The following is a 9058-nucleotide window of genomic DNA, read 5'->3' on the forward strand; positions in this document are numbered from 1 at the left end:
AATTAAAGGCAAACCATTTACCTGCAGAACTTGAGTTTACAAGTACCTTTACACTTTAAGTTCTAATTGCTGCCATTTATTCGCCATGTCCATTATTTCTCCCTTCCCTCACTACTGTCAACGGTTTTACGTATTACTTTCGTAGGATTGACACTCATTGCTATGCAATAACCAGTCTATTTGAAGCATTCTAAGTAATCTTGTGACAAATAAGACATGCAGCACCAATACTTTTGTATTCGGTAAAAAAAAAAAAAAAAAAAAAAAAAAAAAAAAAAAAAAAAAAGTAATTCTTTAGGCTCTCCAGACTCTCCAGAAGGAACTATACAGTCTTCTTCTATATCTGAAATAACTACCTTTATTCCCAGGCCAACAGACATCCAGCGGGGTTTCCAGGTTAAATTAATCTTACCAATACAAACTACCATATGCTTTCCCGGAACTTGAAATGCCTCCAAATGTAAATTTTTTTCCACATTTATCAGTTTTTGCACTTATCAGTTTATCCCACCTGGACTTACCCAGAATCCATTTAACATTGCCAATGTGGATTTTAATGGAGATATCATGTGCCATACAACCATGGCGGATAATGTTTACACCTAATTAAATGCTGGGCAATAAACTAACTTTCACTAAAATACAAATTTATTCATGAACACTTAACATGAAAATCACCTTTATTATTTATCACCTTTATTTATATAAATATAAGTAGTCATTCTCATAGGTGACCGTACCACTTAACGATGACTAGTCCAGTACCACTACAAAGCTGTCATACCAACATCCGCTTTTGCTCCATAACCCTGTGAAGAAAGATAAAGCCGCAGGAATTTGCTCCAGGGGGAGATTCATAAAAACGATCCTGTACATACGAAATAACATGAAAATTTATTAGGAAAGTTAACTATTTAACTAACATTTCAGAAGTACAGTCTTTTTAAATTCAAATATTTACTTCCGCAGCTTCACCACCGCAGCCCAGCTCTGAAATTTTAGTTTAAGATCTTATAACCTTAAAACTTAACAAATTAAAGCTCCAATTTTATAGAAGGTAGTTTTAAAGACTAAAATCCATAGTAACATACAAGCCCTGTAACGAACACTTAACGAACCCATCACTTGACAGACAAATCTGCTGTCTAACATAGTAAGAACACATTTGAAAACAAACTCATTGTTAAAAGAATTAGCTTGAAACAAAATATTTACCATACAAGACCATAGTCCTAAAATTCTTTGACATACAAGACCATAGTCCTAAATCATAGTATACAAATCCACCCATAGTCTTAAATCATAGTATACAAATCCACCCATAGTCTTAAATCATAGCATACAAATCCACCCATAGTCTTAAATCATAGCATACAAACCCATGGTCCTAAAACGGTTTAGCATACAAACCCATGGTCCTAAAACGGTTTAGCATACAAACCCATGGTCCTAAAACGGTTTAGCATACAAACCCATGGTCCTAAAACTGTTTAGCATACAAACCCATGGTCCTAAATCATTGCATACAAACCAAACCATAGTCCTAAAACGGTTTAGCATACAAACCCAAAGTTCTAAAGATGTTCAGCATACAAACCCACCCAAAGTTCGAAAAATGTTCAGCATACAAACCCACCCAAAGTTCGAAAAATGTTCAGCATACAAACCCACCCAAAGTTCGAAAAATGTTCAGCATACAAACCCAAAGTCCTAAAAATGTTCAGCATACAAACCCACCCAAAGTCCTAAAAATGTTCAGCATACAAACCCAAAGTCCTAAAAATGTTCAGCATACAAACCCAAAGTTCTAAAAATGTTCAGCATACAAACCCACCCATAGTTCTAAAAATGTTCAGCATACAAACCCAAAGTTCTAAAAATGTTCAGCATACAAACCCAAAGTTCTAAAAATGTTCAGCATACAAACCCAAAGTTCTAAAAATGTTCAGCATACAAACCCACCCAAAGTTCGAAAAATGTTCAGCATACAAACCCACCCAAAGTTCTAAAAATGTTCAGCATACAAACCCAAATTCCTAAAATTGTTTAACCCAAATTCCTAAAATTGTTTAACACAATCCCATAGTCCTAAAATTGTTTAACATAAGCCCACCCATAGTCTCAAATGTACTATACAAATCCATAGTCTTCATACAATCCCGCCATAGTCTTAAGTTACACCTAACACTAGCCTGTCAAAAATAAACATATATTACCACCAAACACATTTTCCAATTGTTAAATGTTGAAATTTGAGATTAAGTACTTAGTCTTCATGCGTAAGAACTTCAATGTGATTGCCTAGATTAAATGGTAATTGGGTTAACTACTAAAACATTGAAATATAATTACATAACCTAAAATTTAAATTACTAATTTGAATTAAGTTACTAGTCAGTACCAGATACATTCACCTTCAAATTAAGAATTAACCGAAATCTATTAATTCTCAACTTATGAAATCATCAAGTCGCTTTAAATCAAACTATTAAACTAACATTCCCAGAGTAAGCAAAGAATGCTGGAATCTATTTTCCCCACAATTACGTTGCAAACCTTTAATAAAAAACCAGGAATCTAATTAATAAGGAAGCTTAGATAAAATTTACCTTAAGATTCTTTAAAACTTTAAACCAAAGCTACTGAAGTCAACCTCTGCAGAATAAATGGCACAACATACATTTACTTAAAAGCAAGAGCTAGAAAGTTTTCAAAGTTTAATGTAAACTGTCATAAATAAACCAGCCTAGTTCCTAGTAACTGACCCAAAACCCAAAAGAAAGAACCACCACGTTCAAGTTCTAAACCTGGTTACTTTGCAGCTGCCTACTTCCTCGTAGCTGCCGTATATCCAAAACCAAGACCCATTTTCCAAGTGCTAAACCTGGTTACTTATAAAAACTTATTTCCTAATAACTGCCCTAAATACCAAAATAAAGACAACTACGTTCAAGTTCAAAACCTGGTTACTTACAAAACTGCCTACTGACTAGTAACTACTCTAAATTCCAGAAACCTAGCTCATAAAGACTAATACTTCCATTAAGTTTGGTTAGATTTAAGAGAAAAACACCCAACTCCCGCAATTGCATAGTAGGCCTTGACAGGCCTACTATGCAAGCTGGGAGTCCCTCCACCCCTTAAGGGGCACCGCCCCTAAAGGCGGTGGAGGTAAAGGGTAGTGGTAGTTGGTTTATAGTTTTAACACAAAAAAAGTAAATAAAATTAGTAAACTATAAATACACTAACCTTGAGTAATCCAGTGTTAAAGCAATGGGATTCTGACCATAGTAATTTCGTTGCATCGTGGGAGATATGGTTTCCTGAAAACTATATGTATTAACCAAACTGTTCACAACAAGAAGTCTGTATATTCAAAAGTATACGGGCCAAGGGAAGAAAACTAAAAATTGAAGCTTACCCAAACTGTTCACTACAGGAGAATCTGTATAAAAATTACGCTTTCCCATGGTATTACTTACCCATGGAAATACTTAAAAGATAAAAATTACACAACTAAATCAAATTTAAATTAACCAAACTGTTTACTACAGGAGAATCGGTATATTCAAAAGGATACAATCCAAGGGAGGTCTATAAAGTTAAGAATTACACTTTAGAAATTTACACTTAAAACGTGGGTGGCAAGAGATTGTCCGAGAATTTAACAAGTTAACACTGCTGTAGAAGTAAAGGGCATGAAAGTAGCTAACCCCCAATCAAAAATACGGATTTACTTCAAACTGCTTTTCTGCACGGATCAAAAACCCACACAACATTGGTCTTACCTGAAAAGTAGCTTGATGCAGATTACCCAAAATTCCGTCAAAGCGAAGAACGAAGATTGGCGATGCCGAAAACCTCACGAAAGGATACACGAACCTCAAAAGTCAGGTCGAAGCTCCCTAAGCAACTTCCACCTCAACGCTGTAATGCAAGATTTCCAAGCGAATGTAATCCCAAAGACCCCAACGTCGAACAGTTTTCTTCTAAACTCAGGAGACGTAATGTACCGCCGCAAAATGGTATACTACGTTTCATGAACTTGGAAGGAAACCTCGACCCACCCCTGCCAAGGACACGGATGGAAAAGCACGAACAACAACTCCCTCAATCTCCGCAAACAAGGACTCCGAAGAGTTCCTTCCAACGCAATGAGTTGTATCTTCGCGGAACAGTACAAATATACAATCGTTTTTGTTCTTTAATTAAAGTTTGTCCATATAATGTTGTGTTTATTTTCCTGTGGTGAAAGGGGTAGTTTCAGCTGAATTTCTCGAAACGCGAAAGCACAACTTGATATTTGATATACACACGTTCTCCATGTTTATAATTTACCTAAGACAGAAATGTTTCTGTATGGGTCACCGACGCCGATGTATGTATGTATGTATGTATGTAGTATGTATGTATGTATGTATGTATGTATGTATGTATGTATGTATGTATGTATATACATATCTATACATATATATGCATATATATGTATGAACTTATTTTAACCAACAATTAACTCGCCCAATGGATAGAAACAGATGCTAGTACCCACCAGATTCGAGTCATAAATACTTGCGATATCCAAGTAGCAAAAAATAAAACTCACAAATAATATATAATTATATATAACAAAAGATTTTTCGGCAGTTCCAGTGTTCCATTGACAGCTACTGAGTGTCCCTGTTATATGGGCCTTCATTATGTATGGTAAAAAGAAAAAATTGAATTCAATACGTTAAAATTACCCGTGGTATCTCGGAGTATACACCATGTCTTCTACACCGATGTTTATTTCGCCATATGCAGATGACCTACAGTTAAGATAATAGCTATCGAAGTAATAAATTCACCGTAGGGAAATAATTTCACATTAAATTTAACGTTAAGTTAACAGTACTAAGTTCAGGAAGCCTCATCAAAGAACTATCTTCGTGTAATTACGAAAATTTAATCGCGTAATTTTTATCAAGGAAAATGAAGTCATTGGGTAAAGAATAATTTTAAATTACATAAGCAAACTTTTTAAATTTCTATAAAGGAAAATGAAGTAATTGAGTACAGAATAATTTTAAATTACGTAGAAAAACTTTTTAAATTGAAGGAAACGTTAATGGTTTGCAGACACAAGTTAAACGGTAGATATACTTACCTACGATAATACAAGGGTTTGAAAGCACTGGGGTAAATAGACTGGACCTTTTAATTTCAGAGTCGCTGTTTATTAAGAGGATGGAACTGGAATTGAACAGCAACTCGTCTGGTATTCAACTATCTATCATATAATTTCATAGTAAGTACACAAAGTGGGTCGTAAACCATTTTACTTTTGATTGTGGTATTTTGTTTAACTTTCATCATATTTTTATTTCTGTATGTTTTGCGTTTGCTTTAGTTTTTTTCGTATTTTATTTAGTGCGCGCGCGCTCTTCGTTTTATTTTATGTTATTACTGAAGCTTTTAGTAAGACAATTTATTTTAATGTAATTTTATTGATTTCTTATTCTTGTAAATTTTTTAGCCTGACGATGAGGTTTTGAACCTCGAAAGCTCGTAAAATAAAGAATGTTCTTCCTGGTCTTGGCAATATGATTGATCATTAAGCTAGCTATATATATACATATACATATACATATACATATATATTGATATGAGTTAAAAGTTGAGTATATCTTAGTTTTACCAGACCACTGAGCTGATTAACAGCTCTCCTAGGGCTGGCCCGAAGGATTAGATATTTTTTTACGTGGCTAACAACCAATTGCTCACCTAGCAACGGGACCTACAGCTTATTGTGGGATCCGAACCACACTATATCGAGAAATGAATTTCTATCACCAGAGATGAATTCCTCTGATTCCGCGTTGGCCGAGCCGGGATTCGAACTTTGAACTTGGCAGCCGAGCGCGAAAACCACTCATCCAGCGAGGAACTTATTGATGTGAGTATATGGGTATGGTACAGATATGGGTATGGTACGAATATGGGTATGGTATGGTATGTTATGGGTATGGAACTGATTTGGGTACAGGTATGGTATGGATATAGGTATGGGTATCAGCATCAGCATGGTACGGATATGGGCATATGTAAGGGTATGATACAGATATGGGTATGAAATGTATATGGGTATGGTTAAAGGTATGATATAGGTATGGGTATATATATATATATATATATATATATATATATATATATATATATATATATATATGAAATGGATATGGGTATGGTTAAAAGTATGATATAGGTATGGGTGTATATATATATATATATATATATATATATATATATATATATATAGATATATAAATATATATATATATATAATTAATAATGTTAGGTAATGATTTTGAAGATGATAGTAACTACGTCCATTTTTACTGCAGTACATAAAACATACATTGCATATATACATACATACATAAGCAAATACACACACACACACATATATTTATATATATACATAATATATACGTGTTATATATATATATATATATATATATATATATATATATATATATATATATATATATATATATATATGTCCTCTCTGTCTGTGTTTGCATGTTTATTTGTTTATGTAATGTATGTATGTATGTAATTATGTATGTATGTATGTATGTATGTATATACTACAGTATAAATGGACGTAATTACTTTTATTTTCAAACACATTAAATGACATTAATAGTTACAGAATGTATTTCGTTGCAAGAAATACCAATAAGGCCTATTTTCTATAGAATCTTCAGTGTGACCCTGTCTAAAGACGTCTGTGGCAATAGGAACAGGGAAAAATGGATAATAATTAGTGGGAAAATATTATTCCCAAGCCATTGTCGAAGGACTGATGCACTGTATTAGAAGTCACAGAAAGTCACATTACTGAGGAAATTACACGACTGTTTATCGGCATTGTTCCTTGAGGGTACATTGTATTCTGAATTATTTACTGTGAATAATAAACCAAGAAAAAAAACTAAAAATTTAATAATAAATTCTACAGTTTAATTTATAAATTCATTTTCTATCAATCTGCTGTGAATATCCTTGCTTCCTGGTTTGCAACAGGTAATCCCAAACCATACGAGGTAGAGGGATGGTGCTGGCCCTGCTGCCAACTCACAGTTTCAGAATAAATCATGAGAATCTGAAATGAGGGAAATCCTAATGTAAGAAGGGACTCCTAATCAAATTAACTTCATAAAATTTCATGTAAAACTTAAGAAATTGACTTAAGTACAATATATATATTTATAAAGTAAGCCTCTAAATGCTCAAGATCAATGCAAATATATGGGCATGTCCATTCAAAAACAATGAGGCAACGAAACACGAGATTGAGAGGCTAAGCAAAACTATCTGGGATAAACAAGTAGTTACTGGGTTAACCCGGCAGACCATAAATAGAATATTATGGTTTGAAAAATATAAATTACTACCTGGTAAATATAAGTAAAAGTACTATGCTAGCTCAAGAAATATTAAAGTTGCCTTTAAATGAAGGCCCAAAAGACGGTTATATAATAGGCCTACTTGGTAAATATAATTACATACATGGGTACCAATCAAATATGATTCTCTGATAAATTCCATGGGGAAATTCTGTTAGGACATTATTGTTCAACAATAATTACTGAAATTGAAATCGCAAATGACAAGCACCAAACGAAATTTGCAACGAACCTTCAAGTTTTCAGCTATCCTTTCTAGGTCCAAATTAAGCCGAATAGTTGTATTGGCAACTAGATGACATCGGTCGGCAAGTTGTTCTTCGTGGAAAATGGTGGTGGCCTAAGGTGGATAATAGGCAGCATTATTCTCCTCCCCACCCTCGGTACATGGGCCAGGTCACAGATACATTTTAGCTCTTCATAGTTCCTTTATAATGCACTGCACGAAAGATTGGTATGATCGTAATAACGATCTCAAAGTCGCGCTGTGCTAGGTAGTGGTCACGTCTTCACTGTCCCTCTCCTTCCGAGCTACTGCTGCTCCAAGGTATTTTGGGAATGGAGTCGAAGCTGGAAGATAACCAAACTAGGCAGTAACTAGTTACAGGGTTAACGTAATTAACTACCTTCGTTGCTGTTTGCTTGATGCTTGGTATAGTTAAGTTAAAGGAAAATCAATTTATCAAACATTTATTTAAATGATGACGGAAATGCATATATTTACCAAGCAATTACAATAGAAGAACAAGGACACCCAACAGCAAGATATAACTAATAATAATTAATGCTTATTTTAGAGCACAAGGAAGCAATAAAAGCAAACTACATGAAGAATACAAGACTAACTAATAATATTACTCAAGATAATGAAAATCTCTTCAATTAATGAGAAGGAAAAACTAAGGATAAACATAACTTTCCAAACACATTGTGACTTTTTTAGCCAAATGAGTTTTGAATACCACTCTTGCCTTGTTACCCGCCTGTGGGTATTTGGGTATGTGTGTATATTTGGGTATACCCTCTCTGTAGTGTATATACGTATTTGTGACTTCTGCTACTACTATGTGTCATTCATTCGTTAATGGCCGCTTCCTGTGGTGTTCTGCGGCAGGACAATATTCAACGATTCGTCGTCTGTGTCTGCCATTTTGAGTCCTGTGCTGTATAGGGGCACTCTCATCATTTATTGTGCAAGTTTTGATCTCGACGTTCATCTCTGTATCAGCTTTCTTCGGACCTCTTCGCTGTTGTGGAGCGTTACATCACCCGCAGGGAGACTTACTGCCGGTAAGCGTAACTATTACATAAAAGTTGTTTAGAGTGAATGGAAACTATCGTGCCACTAAGGGGATTGTTGATGGTATTCAACAGAATCGACTTGAAACTGTGATCTATGATGGCCGTAGGGAGACTTATCTCCGGTAAGCGCACTCAAGACAGTATGTTATTGACGTGTAACGCTCAGGTCTATTAGAGGCTTCGAGTTGCTGATGGTAATCGACAGAATCCTCTTCAAGATATACTCTACAGTTTTGGATTTATGTATAAGCGTATTAGCTAGAGGTTTGTGTTATTGCTGTATGTAAGGTTTAGGAATTTGCTTG

The 9058-nt window shown here is 34.6% G+C and overlaps 2 long non-coding RNA genes across 3 annotated transcripts; both read right to left on the reverse strand.

The window, feature by feature from the left end:
* Positions 1-684: 684 nt before the first annotated feature.
* Positions 685-4014, reverse strand: LOC135226319 (uncharacterized). 2 transcript variants are annotated; one of them, XR_010317193.1, is made up of 3 exons: positions 3789-4014; positions 3250-3323; positions 685-809 (listed from the first exon to the last, which is right to left on the reverse strand). It is a non-coding gene; the product is annotated as an uncharacterized LOC135226319 (long non-coding RNA). The 2 variants fall into 2 exon arrangements; XR_010317194.1 differs by having other exon boundaries at positions 691-868.
* A 2954-nt stretch (positions 4015-6968) lies between these two features.
* On the reverse strand, positions 6969-8366 carry LOC135226320 (uncharacterized). Its single transcript, XR_010317195.1, has 2 exons — positions 7684-8366; positions 6969-7147 (listed from the first exon to the last, which is right to left on the reverse strand). It is a non-coding gene; the product is annotated as an uncharacterized LOC135226320 (long non-coding RNA).
* Between the last annotated feature and the right edge of the window lie 692 nt (positions 8367-9058).

This window comes from Macrobrachium nipponense, chromosome 14 (assembly GCF_015104395.2).
Source record: "Macrobrachium nipponense isolate FS-2020 chromosome 14, ASM1510439v2, whole genome shotgun sequence".
In the NCBI taxonomy this organism is placed as follows: Eukaryota; Metazoa; Arthropoda; class Malacostraca; order Decapoda; family Palaemonidae; genus Macrobrachium; species Macrobrachium nipponense.